A 15,015-nucleotide genomic window follows, 5' to 3' on the forward strand; every position below is an offset into this window, starting at 1 on the left:
TTAAAGGCTCAAAAGCTGGGGCTTCCTCAGTTTTGGTGCCATCATCTCTACCTGCCTGTAATTCCCGTTGCTCTATTGGTTGAACAACATGTATAATATCAGGATCACAGTTTCCCAGCCTTCCCTATGGTCAGTTAACCAAAACTAGGATTGTTTAAATCTTTGGTTTGTCCAGATGGGAAGTCTGGACAATTTCCGTTTTAAATTATTTCTTCAGATACTTTGATTTATTATTGTCACATGTTTTAACATAGTGAAAAGTATTGTTTCTTGCGTGCTAAGCAGACAAAGCATACTGCTCATAGAGAAGGAAATGAGAGAGTGTAGAATGTAGTGTTACAGTCATAGCTAGGGTGTAGAGAAAGATCAACTTGATGCAAGGTAAGTCCATTCAAAAGTCTGACCACAGCAGAGAAGAAGCTGTTTTTGAGTTGGTTGGTACATGACCTCAGACATTTGTATCTTTTTCCCGACGGAAGAAGGTGGAAGAGAGAATGTCCGGGGTGCGTGGCGTCCTTAATTATGCTGGCTGCTTTGCTGAGGCAGCGGGAAGTGTAGACTGAGTCAATGGATGGGAGGCTGGGCTAAATTCACGACCTTTTGTAGTTCCTTGCGGTCTTGGGCCGAGCAGGAGCCATACCAAGCTGATGACACCAAGATTGGTGGAGTAGTGGATGAGGTGGAGGGCTGTTGTAGGCTGCAAAGAGACATAGATAGGATGCAAAGCTGGGCTGAAAAATGGCAAATGGAGTTTAACCCTGATAAATGTGAGGTGATTCATTTTGGTAGGACTAATTTAAATCTGGATTACAGGGTCAAAGGTAGGGTTCTGAAGACTGGAGGAACAGAGAGATCTTGGGGTTCATATCCACAGATCTCTAAAAGTTGCCACTCAAGTGGATAGAGCTGTGAAGAAGGCCTATAGTGTGTTAGCTTTTATTAACAGGGGGTTGGAGTTTAAGAGCCGTGGGGTTATGCTGCAACTGTACAGGACCTTGGTGAGACCACATTTGGAATATTGTGTGCAGTTCTGGTCACCTCACTATAAGAAGGATGTGGAAGCGCTGGAAAGAGTGCAGAGGAGATTTACCAGGATGCTGCCTGGTTTGGAGGGTAGGTCTTATGAGGAAAGGTTGAGGGAGCTAGGGCTGTTCTCTCTGGAGCGGAGGAGGCTGAGGGGAGACTTAATAGAGGTTTATAAAATGATGAAGGGGATAGATAGACTGAACGTTCAAAGACTATTTCCTCGGGTGGATGGAGCTATTACAAGGGGGCATAACTATAGGGTTCATGGTGGGAGATATAGGAAGGATATCAGAGGTAGGTTCTTTACGCAGAGAGTGGTTGGGGTGTGGAATGGACTGCCTGCAGTGATAGTGGAGTCAGACACTTTAGGAACATTTAAGCGGTTATTGGATAGGCACATGGAGCGCACCAGGATGATAGGGAGTGGGATAGCTTGATCTTCGTTTCAGACAAAGCTCGGCACAACATCGTGGGCCGAAGGGCCTGTTCTGTGCTGTACTGTTCTATGTTCTATGATACAACCAGAAAGAATGCTTTCTATGTTGCATCTGTAAAAGTCGATGAGAGTTATAGCTGACATGCCAAATTTCCTCAGTCTTCTGAGAAAGCAGAGGCGTTGGTGGCTAACTATAGTGTCGCCATCAAAGTACCCATCGTCAAAGGATAATTATCCTGATTAAGATGTGTATAAATAGATGTTAGCCAAGGAAGGTAATCAAGGCAGCAGCTCAAGTCCCGGTGCAGAATACAGCTCTCCTGTTTATTAAGCAGTTTGCATTTAAGATGTTTGTGATACTCAGTGACATCATTAGTTTGAATATGACGTTATACAGTTTTGATCCTTGGGGATGGCCCTGCACTCAAATCTTCTTTTGACACAAAGTTCTCATCAAGTTTGGGGTGGCAGGGTGGCATAGTGGTTAGCACTGCTGCTTCACAACTCCGGAGACCTGAGTTCGATTCCCGGCTTGGGTCACTGTCTGTGTGGAGTTTGCACATTCTCCCCGTGTCTACGGGGGTTTCCTCCAGGTGCTCCGGTTTCCTTCCACAGTCCAAAGATGTGTAGGTTAGGTGCATTGGCCATGCTAAATTTCCCCTTAGTGTCCCGGGATGCATAGGTTAGAGGAATTAGTGGGGTAAATATGTGGGGTTACAGTGATAAGGCTTGGGTGCGATTGTGGTCGATGCGATGCAGACACAATGGGTCGAATGGCCTCCTTCTGCACTGTAGGGATTCTATGAAACAATCGATGAAAGTTGTTTTAGGACTCATCCAAAAAGGCCAAACAAAAATAAAATAATTCACTGGCGATTAACGAAAAATGTGGTGGATGAATAAATGTATTTTCAGAAGATTGCAAGACTCAGTACTTTGTCTTAACCTATCCTTGGATAATTCTGGACAGCTACAAGGATCCATATGTTATGATACCAGGAGCAGAATTTTCCCATCCCATCCTGTCCCACCCACCATGGGAATCGTGGGGGGGCGGGGGGGCGGAGCATGCAAAAATCCCACTTCGGGTGGGATTTTCGGGTTTTGGGGCGAGCGCGGCTGGGAAATCTTGCCCCACGTGTTTCCAGGAGCAGAGAAAACTAAACATTTTACAATGTCTACTTACCAATTGGCATCACATGAATAAAGAATAAAAATTCACATTGTAACCTTTTATCTTAATCTTGAGATCATACTTTATTTTTGCTACTGATGTTTATTATTTTTATAATGTTACTATTTGTGATTATTCAGGTTAAGGGCACCTTTAGTTTGTTCGTGTGACTTTAGAGTTTGAAGAAAATATCCCGGTGGTAACTTATTGGGTGCGCAAGCTTCCATTATCTCAGTATATTTATAACTAAAATGTGGCCTTTGTGCCAGCAATGAAAATGTGTGACATTCAGCTCTACTGGGTGTTTTACAATCCCATTTATGTCAAGATAAAAACTAGATGGATGGGTCATGGATCTGGAAGAATTTTAGTTGCTACTTTCTGTAAATGAAAACAGCTGTTGTCGACTAATCTCTCTCCTGGGGAAATCATTCCTAGTTTACCAGTATTTAAGGAAAATCTTATGGAAGATGTTTGTATTTATCTAATTTGAGAGGTTACTTAATTGACGTGGCTTCCTCACCCATTGTTTCTCTTGTCAAGCCTTCTAGTTATTGCTCTAATTCCAACTTCATCGGACTCAAATCCATATCTATATGTTATTCTTATCAAAGTGCTCTTTTGTATCACTTAAAATTTTAACGAACCTTCTATTTCAGCTAATGGATACCATTGAAATGGCCCTGGGCTGATACATTTACCATCAGATCTGAATGAATAGCATGTCCTAGTCACTACTCGCCTTTGTCATGCTTATCTTCCTGTGGTTGTAGTCCCATGTACAATTCTTGATCTGTGCAGGCTTGGCTAACCTCATCAATGATGGTGGCATTATAATATCATTTGCTGGGCTTGAGAGGGAATAAAATTGGCTAGTGGTTAGACTCCTAACTTTTATTGGGTGACTTTGAACTCAGCTAGTTGAATAGCCTCTTAACAATTCATTACTACTCTGACAGATGAAGAATAATCATTTAGGCAAGATATCACAGGGCTGCCAGAACATGTGTATTCAGACATGAATGTGTTCTTATTTTAAGGGGAGGATTCAAGGAAAAAAATGTAAAAGAAGAAATATCTCTGCCTTCTTTACTATTCAGTAAGAAGTCTCACAACACCAGGTTAAAGTCCAACAGGTTCATTTGGTAGCAAATACCATAAGCTTTCGGAGCGCTGCTTCTTCGTCAGATGGAGTGGAAATGTGCTCTCAAACAGTGCACAGAGACACAAAAAATCAAGTTACAGAATACTCATTAGAATGCGAATCCCTACAGCCAGCCAGGTCCTAAAGGTACAGACAATGTGGGTGGAGGGAGCATTAAACACAGGTTAAAGAGATGTGTATTGTCTCCAGACAGAACAGCTAATGAGCTTCTGCAAGTCCAGGGGGCAAGCTGTGGGGGTTACTGATAATGTGACATAAATCCAACATCCCGGTTTAGGCCGTCCTCATGTGTGCGGAACTTGGCTATCAGTTTCTGCTCAGCGACTCTGCGCTGTCGTGTGTCGTGAAGGCCGCCTTGGAGAACGCTTACCTGAAGATCCAAGGCTGAATGCCCGTGACTGCTGAAGTGCTCCCCCACAGGAAGAGAACAGTCTTGCCTGGTGATTGTCGAGCGGTGTTCATTCATCCGTTGTCGTAGCGTCTGCATGGTTTCCCCAATGTACCATGCCTCGGGACATCCTTTCCTGCAGCGTATCAGGTAGACAATGTTGGCCGAGTTGCAAGAGTAGGTACGGTGTACCTGGTAGATGGTGTTCTCACGTGAGATGATGGCATCTTTACTATCCATACAGAGAACTTCTCTTTAATCCATGTCCTTGACATTTAAGGCAACAGTCCCACATTTCAGTTTGTGGAAAGACAAATTGAAGTACAAAATTTGTTTAATTTATTTATTAGTGTCACAAGTAGGCTCACATTAACACTGCAATGAAGTTACTGTAAAAATCCCTTAGTCGCCACACTCCAACACCTGTTCGGGTACACTGAAGGCAAATTTAACATGGCCAATGCACCTAATCAGCACTTCTTTCGGACTGTGGGAGGAAACCAAGCACCCGGAGGAAACCCATGCAGACATGGGGAGAATGTGCAGACTATGCACGGTGATCCAAACCGGGAATCGAATCCGGATCCCTGGCGCTGTGAGGCAGCAATGCTAACCAGTGTGCCACCATGCCGCTCTTGTACTGTGGATGTGGAGAAAAGATGACTGAAATCACAACTTTGAAAGAAAGATAGCTTTGAATTATTATGGTGCCAAAGTACTTCACTTCAAAAGCACTTGAAGGCTGAAAGGTCATTGTTTCTGGAAGTGCTGCAGACAATATGTGCACAGCAAGGTCATACAAAGATCATCCTTTGTAGGTGCTGGCTGAAGGATCAGTATTGGCCAGGGCATTGGGAGCATTCCTCTGATCCTCAATTTGGTGCTGTGGGATTTATTTTGCCTCCACTTGAGAGGGCTATGTTTGCTGTATTGTCTGAAAGATGCGCCTCCACCAGGGCAGCACTCGCTCAGTGCTGCACTTAAATGTCAACTTAGATTTTGTGCTGAATTATCAGCAATTCAATAAACCATTTGCATCTCATCCAGCTAAAACCCCAGATAAGCTTGTCACCAAAAGAACTTGCTGTTTTTGGGGAGGGAGAGAAAATGCAATCGTTATGAGATCAGTTGCAATTATGTTTTATTGATGCAATTTATATTACTGTGGGATTGATGCTGTAAGATTATCATGTTATGCTAACATAAAGTGTCTGCTCACTGTGTAAACTTTGGAACAGCAATGCCTCACTAACGATTTGTTTTTATAATTGCTATTTATTCAGAGAAAATCTATGGCTGAATCACTTCTTTGCATATCTGCTTTCCAAAACCAGCCCATTTTAGCATTCCTTTGGGAACAGGTTGTGGTGCATTGGATAGAGAGATGGAAAAATGCAAGTTTTAAAGTTTAAAGTTTTTGAAGTTTATTTATTAGTGTCACAAGTACAAAGAACAGTATAGCACCGGAACAGGTTCTTTGGCCCTCCAAGTCTGCGCCGTTCATATTGTCCTATCTGGACCAACCGCCAGTATCCCTCTGTACTCCGCCTGTTCATGTTTCTATCCAAGTGTCGCTCACATGTCTGCCTCAACCACCTCACTTGGCAGTGCATTCCAGGCCCTTACCACTCTGTGTAAAAAAAAAAAATACCCCCACACATCTCTACTGAACCTTTCCCCCCTTACCTTGAACTTATGCCCCCTTGTAATTGTCATTTCTGCCCTGGGAAAAAGCTTCCAATTGTTCACCCTACCTATGCCCCTCATAATTTTATAAACTTCGTTCAGGTTGCCGCTCAGCCTCCGTCGTGCCAGGGAGAACAATCCCAGTAGGCTTACGTTAACAAGGCAAAGCCAGATGCATTCAGCTCTTTCTTCTTTGAAGTTGTTTTTTTGCATTTAAATGTTGAATTAAGCAACATGTGTAGTACTGCAAAGTTGGAATCAAGTCTGATTTTTTTAAAAAGTGTTATTAAACCAATTAGGATGAGTTTGCTCTTCAAATCCTTACTCTTAATAACCATGGTACCAGTGACATTTTTTTCTTCAGGACATGATTAAGTTGTTTCCATGGCCAGCTGCTGAACTCGACAGATAATGAGTAATTGCACTAGGAGATTTATACTCCTGAATGATATCTCAGTGAAGGAGTGGTCGCTGGACTTTGTGTCTGTTATCAGAAAAGAAACTTAAACAGCGTTTTCCAAACTCCGAGTGGAATTATGCAGATCCAGCACTGATTGATTATTGAACTTGAAGCTCACTAAAAATATTGCAGACAGAGTAATTGAGTCAGATGTTTATTTTATTCTTTTTATTAGTGTCACAAGTAGGCTTACATTAACACTGCAATGAAGTTACTGTGAAAACCCCCCCAGTCGCCACACTCCGGCGCCATCTCGGGTACACTGAGGGAGAATTTAACATGGCCAATGTGCCTAACCAGCATGTCTTTCGGACTGTGGGAGGAAACCGGAGCACCTGGAGGAAACACACGCAGACAGGGGGAGAACGTGCAGACTCCACACTGAACAGTGACCCAAACTGGGAATCAAACCCAGTTCCCTGGCGCTGTGAGGCAGCAGTGCTAACCACTGTGTGACCGTTCGCAGATGCAGAAGATGTTCAGCTAATCCAAGATTGTGTGATCTGAGTTAAGGACCTTGTTGCTCTAATTTATTGAACTCAGCTACTTGGCTATGTTTTGTTTAGTAGAACATAGATCCAGAAAAGGCTACTTAGTTGTGAACCCTGAACAACAGCTATTACGAACTGTCCAGCACATTTTAGTTTGTGTCCTTGTTTTTTGTATTGCAGTTTGCTTTAAAGAGGTGTGCAATCTATTGGAATTGCGCCTTTAAAACAAAGCATCGTCAGTAATTAAAAGAATTTTGATTTTAATAAATGTTTTATCTTTTAATTTCTTTTCAGTGTCATATATTTATATTTAATTCATACATGCAGAGACTATCTTGGCTACTTGCTTGGAATGATGACTCAAGGAGTTGCATTACTGATCCTGAAGTGTTAAAGCTTATTGCAGTCCCTTTGCAAAAGATACTAATTAAATTTGTTGCTGCTATAGGAATGCTTCCATTCCAGTTTCCTTTTGATGGCACTGCTTCCCAATGACAAAAATGTATTTTAATCATTGAATCGCTACAATGCAGAAGGAGGCTATTCAGTCCATCACGCCTGCACTGACAACAATCCCACCCAGGCCCGATCCCCGGAGCCCCACATAATAAAGAAACCAAAAGAGAAAATGCTGGAAAATCTCTGCAGTTCTGGAAGCATCTGTAAGGAGAAAAAAATAGTTTTGAGTCCAGATGACCCTTTGTCAAAGCCCGACATATTTACCCTGTGAATCCCACTGACATCAAGGGGCAATTTAGCATGGCCAATCCACCTAACCTGCACATCTTTGGACTGTGGGAGGAAACTGGAGCACCCAGAGGGAGAATGTGTAAACGCCACACAGTCACCCGAGGCCAGAATTGAACCTGGGTCCCTGGTGCTGTGAGGCAACAGCGCTAACCACTGTACCACCGTGTTGCCCTACAAAAGAACCAACAAAACTTGAAAAATAATTTTGAAAATCACACGTCAACGTTTTATTTTTTAAACGGGTAAAAACTGAAATCATTACAATCAATGGCAGTAAGATTTGAGATAAATAATTTCTGACATTTAAAAATACATCAAAAACACAGGTTAGGTTTGAACTGCTGCTGTTGATCTCATGTGAAAAACAATGATGAATCCGAACATGCTGGCATACGGGTAAGCAGCCAGTGTGGATTGTTCAGGTGTGAAGTAAATTCATGTGGACGGTGTAGCCACAGTTTCTGCTTATAAAACATGAAAAGGTAGTGAGGTATGAATTTTGCTGCCTATTAGTTTTTTCCCAGTGTTTCCCACCCAATCATTAGATTTGGCACAGTATAATCAAGTGAATGAGTGTTACCGGTAAATCACTGGGGTAAAACCATTGTGAAAGTTTAGTAAGTATAGGAGGAATAAATCGTCCTTCCTCGTTGTTTTCCTAATTATTTTAGGGAAGCCGTTGCTGTTAGTTTGGCAGGGAGGGGATGGGGGGGGGGGGGGGGGCAGGGGGGGGCAGGGGGGAGGCGTGGGCATACTATTACTAGGGAGGGACATAAATTCAGCATTTATCAGGCTCTGCTGATGACTTCCTTGATTCCACTAGTAGCACTGCAAGGTCAATGAGGTGGTTTCAAGATCAGAGACAGAGACTGCTATCCTATTTCTTATCTGAAGGCTAAGCAGCATGACATTTTTACACAAGTCAGCAATGTGGGTTTGCACTTCCATCTACCATCATCAGTCAAGGTGGGGGGGGGGGGGGGGGTCATCGAATATTTTTAAGATAGAGGTAGATGGATTATTGTTCGGCAACGAAATCATAGGTTATCGGGATAAGTGGAAATGTGGAATTCAAAACACAAACTGATCAGCCATGATCTTGTTAAATGGCGGAGCAGGCTTGAGGGGCCGAATGGCCTACTTCTGCCCTTATTTCATATAGAATAATTGAATCCCTGCAGTACAGAAGGAGACCATTCGGCCCATTGAGCCTGCACCGACAACAATCCCATCCTATCCCCGTAACCCCACATATTTACCATGTTACTCCCCCCGAAACTAGAGTCAATTTAGCATAGCCAGTCAACCTAACCCGCACATCTTTGGACTGTGGGAGGAAACTGGAGCACCCAGAAAAAAATCCGTGTCGACACGGGGACAGTATGCAAGCTCCACACAGACATTAACCCAAGCCGGGAATCGAACCCGGGTCCCTGGTGCTGTGAGGCAGTAGTGCTAGCCACCCATATGTTCTTATGAATAATCCAGAAATTAAATCATGATTTAAGATATGATCACACATTCCCAACTTTTGACAGTGTGGTTTCTCTGTTATATCAGGCTTGTGGAATATGTCCTGTCCTGATATATTTTTATTCAGTAATGGGATTTAGGCATCATTGGCTAGGTCAGCATTTTTATTGCCCAACTCTATTTGTCTTGAGAAAGTTGTGATGAGCTACCTTCTCAAACTGTTGAGTTCATGTGATGTAGGTACACCCATAGTGCTGTTAGGGAGGGCATTCCAGGACTTTGACCCACTGACAGTGAAGGAACGGCAATATATTTCCAAGTCAGAATGGTGAATGACTTGGAGGAGAAATTGCAGGTGATGCTCTTCCCAGGCATCTGCTGCCTTTGTCCTTCAAGGTGGTCACAGGTTTGGAAGGTGCAGTAGAAGGAGACTTGGTGAGTTGCCGCTGTGCCTCTTGTGGATGGTACACACTGCTGCCACTGTGCACCTGTGGTTAAGGGAGTGAATGTTGGAGGGAGTGTCAATCATGTGGGCTGTTTTGTCCTGGATGGTGTCGAGCTTCGAATTAACACTGTCGAGTGTTGTTGGTGTTGCATCCATCACACTCCAACCTGTGTCTTGTAGATAGTGGTCAGGCAGCAAGGAGTCAGGAGATGAGTTACTCGTCACAATTGCCAGCCTCTGACTTGTTCCTGAAGCCATGGTATTTATATGGCAGGTCCAGTTTAGTTTCCAGTCAATGAAACCCTTAGGATGTTGAAAGTGGGGGATTCAGCGGTGATGAAGCCATTGAATGTCAAGTAATGATGGTTGGATTCTCTCTTGTTGGGGATGATCATTGCCTTGCATTTGTGTAGTGTGAACATTGCTTGCCACTTATCAGCCCAAACCTGAATGTTGTCCAGGTCTTGTTGTATATGGGCATGAACTGCTTCAGTATCTGAGGAATCGTGAATGATGCTGAACATTTGTGCAATCCCCCACCTCTGACCTTATGATGGAGGGAAGGTCATTGAAGAAGCAGTTGTAGATAGCTGGGTCTAGGGCACTACCCTGAGGAACCCCTGCAGTGATGACCTGGAACTGAGCGGATTCAATTCCAACAACCATAACCAGCTTCCTTTGTGCAATATATGACTCCAAACAGTGGAGAGTTTTCCCCCTAATTCTTGTTGACTCCAGCTTTGCTAGGGCTCCTTGGTGCCACACTCGGTCAAATGTGGCCTTGATGTCAAGGGAAGTCACTCTCACCTTGCCCCACAGTTCAGTTAGTGCTTTAATGAGGCCAGGAGCAGAATAGTCCTGACATAACTCAAATGTAGCATTAGTGAGCAGGTTACTTCTGAGTAAGTACAGATTGACAGCGCTGTCAATGTTCCCTTCCATCACTTTGTTGATGATTGCGAGCAGACGGATATGACCGGGTTGGATTTGACCTGTTGTGGGCAGGATATACCTGGGCAGTTTTCCACATTGCTGGGTAGATGCCAGTGCTGTATCTGTACTGGAACAGCTTGGTTTAGGGCATAGCTAATTCTGGAGCACAAATCTTCAATACTGGAATATAACCTTTGCAGTATCCAGTGCTTTCAGCCATTTCTTGATATCATGTGGAGTGAATCGAATTGGCTGGAGACTGGCATCTGAGATGCTGGGGACCACTGGAGGAGGCCGAGATGGATCATCCACTTGGCACTTCTGGCTGAAGATTGCTGCGAATGCTTCAGCCTTTTATTTTGCACTGATGTGTTGGACTCCTCCAGCATTGAGAATGGGGATATTTGTGGAGCCTCCTCCTCCAGTGCGTGTTTAACTGTGCAGCACCATTCATGGCTGGATCTGGCAATTCAGCGAAGCTTAGATCTGAGCCGCTTGTTGTGAGATCGCTTGGCTCTGTCTGTCAAATGCTGCTTTCACTGTTTTGCATGCTAGCAGTCCTCTGTTGTAGCTTCACAATGTTATAGCTCAGTTTTAGGTAGGCCTAGTGCTGCTCCTGACATGTCCGCTTGCACTCTTCACTGATCCAATGTTGATCCCTGGCTTGGTGGTAATGGTAGAATGGGTGATATGCTGGGTCATGAGGTTATAGATTGTGGTTGCATACAATTCCACTGCTGCTGCTGATGGCCCACACATCTCATGGATGCCCAGTTTTGTGTTGCTAGATTTATTCAAAATCTATCCCATTTAACACAATGATAGTGTCACACAACTAAATGGAGGGTATCCTCAATGTGAAGATAGGGCTTCATGTCCACAAGGTCTGTGCGATGGTCACTCCTACCAGTATAGTCATGGACAGATGCATCTGCGATAGGTAGATTGGGGAGGATAAGGTCAAGTAGGTTTCTCCCCTCTTGTTGGTTCCCTCACCACCTGCTGGAGACCCGGTCTAACAGCATTATCATAGAAATCATAGAAACCCTACAGTACAGAAAGAGGCCATTCGGCCCATCGAGTCTGCACCGACCACAATCCCACCCAGGCCCTACCCCCATATCTCTACAGATTTACCCACGAATCCCTCTAACCTACGCATCTCAGGACACTAAGGGCAATTTTTTTTAGCATAGCCAATCAACCTAACCCGCACATCTTTGGACTGTGGGAGGAAACCGGAGCACCCGGAGGAAACCCACGCAGACACGAGGAGAATGTGCAAACTCCACACAGACAGTGACCCAAGGCGGGAATCGAACCCAGGTCCCTGGAGCTGTGAAGCAGCAGTGCTAACCACCGTGCTACCGTGCCGCCATCCTTTAGGACTCGGCCAGATCAGTTAGTGGAGGTGTTACCGAGCCACGTTTGGTGATGGATAGTGAAGTAGTCTCCACTCAGAGTATGTTCTGTGCCCTTGCCACCCTCAGTGCTTCCTCCAAGTGGTGTTGAACATGGAGGTGCACTGATTCACTTTCTATGGAGGGTGGGCTGACAGTGCGTGGTAAGCAGCAGGAGTGCCTATGTTTGACCTGATACCATGTGACTTCATGAGGTCCAGAGATGATGTTGAGAACTCCCAGGGTAACCCCCTTCTAATTGTAGACCACTCTACCACCACCTGCTGATTGAGGATGCCACTGCCCCACGACTCCACAATGCACATAACATTTTAGTAAGCATATTTTCTTCCCATACAGGCGATGATTTATTGATGTTGCTCATTTTAATATGACCTTTTATTGAGCTGCGCCAAATCTGATAACTGGGTAGAAAGGATTGGAAAATACCAGCGTACAATTCAAACCTCACTGTTTATTTATCTCATGTAATGTGTGCCGCTGTACTGCAGAGGGGGCGCTTTTATTGCAAATAATTTACCTCCAATCATTCAGCTTTCATTGTCCTTCCTGCTGATTACAAAAATAAGGCTTGCCCCTTTTTTTAAAAAAATGCCAAGAAGGAAAACATTTCTCGTAGAGTAGCATTTTTTAACTCTTTCAGCGCTGAAACCTAATTTTGGGATCATTTTCAGTTCACTTCCTGTTCAAGTAGATTCCAGCTAATGACAGCATAACCAGCAGAGCACTGCGGATGCTGGAAATCTGAAATAAAAACAGAAGGTGCTGGATAAACTCAGCAGGTAAACTGAATAAACTGGCAGCGTCTGTGGAGAGGAGAACAGAGTTAACGTTTCCAGTCCAATGTGACTCTTCATCAGAACCGATCCGATGAAACTCTGATTCCACGGGGATTTCAGCTTTTCCCACTTTCCGCTTCTTGATCTCCACCCCACACAAACTCCAGCTGACGTGGAATCCACGCCCAGACACCATTCCCTACTCGATCCTGCTGAGCTAATATCCCTGTCTTTGCTGACCTCCACTGACTCCCAGACCTGACGAGACCTTCCAGCATTTCCTGTTTTTATTACAAGGCTGATGCCGCAGACGTGCAGAGCAGGTGTGAATTCATAATTGCAGTTGGTTTTGCTACAGAACGGCAGCTAGATCAAAATGATAGCGAGAAAATGAAGGTCTGGCTAATGTCTAACTTCTTGGTGCTATTAGATTGAAAGAACAGCCTATTTTCCAAATTTGTAGTTCAGTTACACAATTTGATGCTATTATCTATATAGTTCCTGCAATAGTGTTTTAAAGTTTAAAGAAAGCAGCTCACCACCACCTTCTCAAGGGCAACTAGGGACAGGCAATTAATGCTGGCCAGCCAGTGACAACCATGTCCCATGAATGAATAAAAAAAATTATGAGTGTCACCAGTAGGCTTACATTAACACTGCAGTGAAGTTACTGTGAAAATCTCCCAGTCACCACACCCTGGCACCTGTTCAGGTACACTGAAGGAGAATTTAGCATGGTAAATGTATCTAACCAGCATGTATTTCAGACTTGTGGGAGGAAACCCATGCAGAGACAGGGAGGACGTGCAGACTCTACACAGACAGTGACCCAAACCAGGAATTGAACCTGGGTACCTGGCGCTGTGAGGCAACAGTGCTAACCATTGTGCTACTGTAACCTCTTGCAGACCTCTCCATTGAAAAAAGAAATCAATGATCTGAACAATCTCAATATAGAAGCACAAAATTGTGAAATCGCCCCTCTATAGTATTGGATTTCTGGACATGCACGGGATCCCTACTATCAATTTAAAAATGTTATGTCCTAATGGGCTTTCATCAAAATATTGAATTCCTTTCAAAACTGAGAGTGTTCCTTGTCTAATGTCTATTTTTCTATCTTCCATCACCAAGATCTCATATTTCCATCCGTGGAATATTGTGTGGCACTATTCCTACCACTGATGAAACTCTCATCCACAACTTCTTCAGCTTTTCCTACTTCCTACTTATCCGCTTCCTGATCTCCACCCTGTGGTAAACCACTGTTAACTCGTTGCCTGTGTGTGTGTGTGACATGCCTGGACATGACCCTGCTGGCCCTGCCTGAGACTCCTCCCCCCCCCCTGGTCCAGGTATAAAGGTGACTGCTCCCCACCCCCCTGCCTCAGTCTCTGGACCAGTTCATCAGCATGGGTGTGCTCCAAATCTTTTGCGAATAAAAGCCTATTTGTTCTTGCATACAAACTAGTCTTTCCTTGATTGATAGTGCATCAATTTTATTCGCAAAAAGTTTTGGGATGGAGCAGATACTAAAACCCGATAGACTTGAATTGGATCCTCAAGCCGTAGGAGCCTCTAACAGCTTCGTTCACTGGCTGTGATGTTTCAAAACTTTCCTCACCGCCTCCGCCTCCGTCGTCCGGACCGAAACCGACAAGCTACACGTGCTCCACGCCCGGGTGAGCGATCAATATTCTCGATGATTAGAGACGCTGAAATTTACGAGGATGCGATTGAACTTTTAAAAGGCCGGTACAACAGTCTAATGTAATCTACACCAGACATCTTCTGGCTACTCGCAGACAACAGCCAGGAGAATCGGGCGATAAATTCCTGCGTACGTTGCGAGCACTTGGCAGGGCCTGCAACTGCAAGGTCGTAACAGCCGCCAAAACACTGAGGACTTAATCAATCAGAGATGCCTATGTCACGGGTATCAGGTCAAACTATATCCGACAATGACTGCTGGAACAGGGTGGGCGGGACCTACAAAAGACTGTGGCGCTTGCCGACTCGTTAGAGATGGCCTTCCATAATCTCGAGGCCTACACCCCCGACCACGGGGGCGCATCGTGGATGCCGCAGTCGCCGCCACCTCTGTAATCGGGAGGGCCGCAGGCCTACGCCACGCCACGTCCCACCAATGATCCGACTGCTGCGGCAGTCTCCGGAGGCCCGAAGTGCTACTTCTGCGGCCTGGGGAAGCATCCCCAACAACGCTGCCCAGCGAAGGATGCGATCTGCTCTGGGTGTGGAAAGAAGGGCCATTACATGAAGGTATGCAGGGCGAAATCGACCTCCAAGCCCAGTAGCGCCGCATGCGACCCGCGGGGGCTGCCATCTTGGGCGCCGGTAGCCGCGTGTGAGCCGTGCGGGCCACCATCT

This window comes from Mustelus asterias, chromosome 21, assembly GCF_964213995.1.
Source record: "Mustelus asterias chromosome 21, sMusAst1.hap1.1, whole genome shotgun sequence".
NCBI lineage: Eukaryota > Metazoa > Chordata > Chondrichthyes > Carcharhiniformes > Triakidae > Mustelus > Mustelus asterias.